The sequence below is a fragment of the Styela clava genome, chromosome 2 (assembly GCF_964204865.1).
Source record: "Styela clava chromosome 2, kaStyClav1.hap1.2, whole genome shotgun sequence".
In the NCBI taxonomy this organism is placed as follows: domain Eukaryota; kingdom Metazoa; phylum Chordata; class Ascidiacea; order Stolidobranchia; family Styelidae; genus Styela; species Styela clava.
Window position 1 is genome coordinate 27,831,929 of NC_135251.1, and position 2,500 is coordinate 27,834,428.

At 53.6% G+C, this 2,500-nt stretch overlaps 1 non-coding gene across 1 annotated transcript in view; it reads left to right on the forward strand.

Annotated features, from left to right (window-relative positions):
* The first annotated feature begins 1,090 nt into the window (after nucleotides 1-1,090).
* The window catches only part of LOC144420274 (small subunit ribosomal RNA), a 1,810-nt gene continuing 400 nt past the window's right edge, over nucleotides 1,091-2,500 (forward strand). The window contains exon 1 of the ribosomal RNA XR_013474627.1: nucleotides 1,091-2,500. This exon is cut by the window's right edge and continues 400 nt beyond it. This is a non-coding gene — a ribosomal RNA (small subunit ribosomal RNA).

A 2,500-nucleotide genomic window follows, 5' to 3' on the forward strand; every position in this document is an offset into this window, starting at 1 on the left:
CAGAGCGAAAGACAGTAATTTCGAATGAGCCAAGAAAGAGCGGTGCGGGGCCGGTCGAAGCGCACCCTTTTCTCGGTGGCTGGCGGGCGAGAGAGTGCTGCGTCGCCGGCATCGGCGTCGAAAGAAGCCGAGCCAAAAAAAGTTAAAGTACAAACGTGCAAGCATACTAACCTAACCCTAGGTAAGGCATGTCAGAGCGAAAGACAGTAAACTCGAATGAGCCATGAAAGAGCGGTGCGGGGCCGGTCGGAGCGCACCCTTTTCTCGGTGGCTGGCGGGCGAGAGAGTGCTGCGTCGCCGGCATCGGCGTCGAAAGAAGCCGAGCCGAAAAAAGTTAAAGTACAAACGTGCAAGCATACTAACCTAACCCTAGGTAAGGCATGTCAGAGCGAAAGACAGTAATTTCGAATGAGCCAAGAAAGAGCGGTGCGGGGCCGGTCGGAGCGCACCCTTTTCTCGGTGGCTGGCGGGCGAGAGAGTGCTGCGTCGCCGGCATCGGCGTCGAAAGAAGCCGAGCCAAAAAAAGTTAAAGTACAAACGTGCAAGCATACTAACCTAACCCTAGGTAAGGCATGTCAGAGCGAAAGACAGTAAACTCGAATGAGCCATGAAAGAGCGGTGCGGGGCCGGTCGGAGCGCACCCTTTTCTCGGTGGCTGGCGGGCGAGAGAGTGCTGCGTCGCCGGCATCGGCGTCGAAAGAAGCCGAGCCGAAAAAAGTTAAAGTACAAACGCGATGCTAATGAGCGAGCCGTTGTCTCGACTAATATGTAGGGGGCGTTCGATCGAGCGTCTGGCTTGAGCGCTTGTCGGCCTAGCAGAACGGTCGCATTGTTATGCCCGGGTTTTAGGCACCGCTGCAGGCGGCCGGCAGAGCTCTTGTTTGTGCGAAACTGAATGGATCGAGCCCGAGAGAGGGCGAGCAAAGAAAAAACGCAAATCGCTCCGCCTGGCACTGCCGGCGAGAGCGTGGACGTCGCGGCCAGCGACTGTCGAAGCTGAGTACGGCCGCAGGCGATCGCCTCGGTCTTAAACGAATGCGACGAGCACGCGCCGGGCGGCCCAGCAAGGGCCGAGCGCAGCTGTCGCAGCTATCTGGTTGATCCTGCCAGTAGTGATATGCTTGTCTCAAAGATTAAGCCATGCAGGTGCAAGTACGAGTTCTCGTAAAGCGAAACTGCGAATGGCTCATTAAATCAGTCTTGGTTTATTTGGTCTCGTAAGCGAAGTGGATAACTGTGGTAATTCTAGAGCTAATACATGCATTAAGCGCCGACTTCGGGAGGCGCGCTTTTATCAGATCAAAACCGACCGGGTTCGTCCTGTGACGTTTGATGACTCTGGATAACCACGCGGATCGTACGGTCTCTGCACCGACGACGTATCATTCAAGTGTCTGCCCTATCAACTGTCGAAGGTACGCTACGTGCCTACCTTTGTGATAACGGGTAACGGGGAATCAGGGTTCGATTCCGGAGAGGGAGCCTGAGAAACGGCTACCACATCCAAGGAAGGCAGCAGGCGCGCAAATTACCCATTCCCGACACGGGGAGGTAGTGACGAAAAATAACAATACAGGACTCTAACGAGGCCCTGTAATTGGAATGAGTACATCCTAAAACTCTTAACGAGTATCCATTGGAGGGCAAGTCTGGTGCCAGCAGCCGCGGTAATTCCAGCTCCAACAGTGTATGCTAAAGTTGTTGCGGTTGAAAAGCTCGTAGTTGGATTTTGGGCGAGCGCCGCCGGTCCGTCGCAAGGCGTGTCACTGGTTGCGTTCGCCTCACCTTCGGTTCTCCGTCGGTGCTCTTGACTGAGTGTCGGCGGTGGCCGATAAGTTTACTTTGAAAAAATTAGAGTGTTCAAAGCAGGCTGTTCGCCTGCATAGTGTTGCATGGAATAATGGAATAGGACCTCGGTTCTATTTTGTTGGTTTTCGGAGCACGAGGTAATGATTAAGAGGGACAGACGGGGGCGTCCGTACTCTGCCGTTAGAGGTGAAATTCTTGGATCGGCGGAAGACGAACTACTGCGAAAGCATTCGCCAAGAATGTATTCTTTAATCAAGAGCGAAAGTCAGAGGTTCGAAGACGATCAGATACCGTCCTAGTTCTGACTATAAACGATGCCAACTAGAGATCGGGAGGCGTTACCATGACGACCTTTCCGGCAGCTTCCGGGAAACCAAAGTCTTTGGGTTCCGGGGGAAGTATGGTTGCAAAGCTGAAACTTAAAGGAATTGACGGAAGGGCACCACCAGGAGTGGAGCCTGCGGCTTAATTTGACTCAACACGGGGAAACTCACCCGGCCCGGACACAGGTAGGATTGACAGATTGAGAGCTCTTTCTTGATTCTGTGGGTGGTGGTGCATGGCCGTTCTTAGTTGGTGGAGCGATTTGTCTGGTTAATTCCGATAACGAACGAGACTCTGGCATGCTAAATAGTTACGCGACCTTCTCGGTCGGCGTCTAACTTCTTAGAGGGACTAGTGGCGTTTAGCC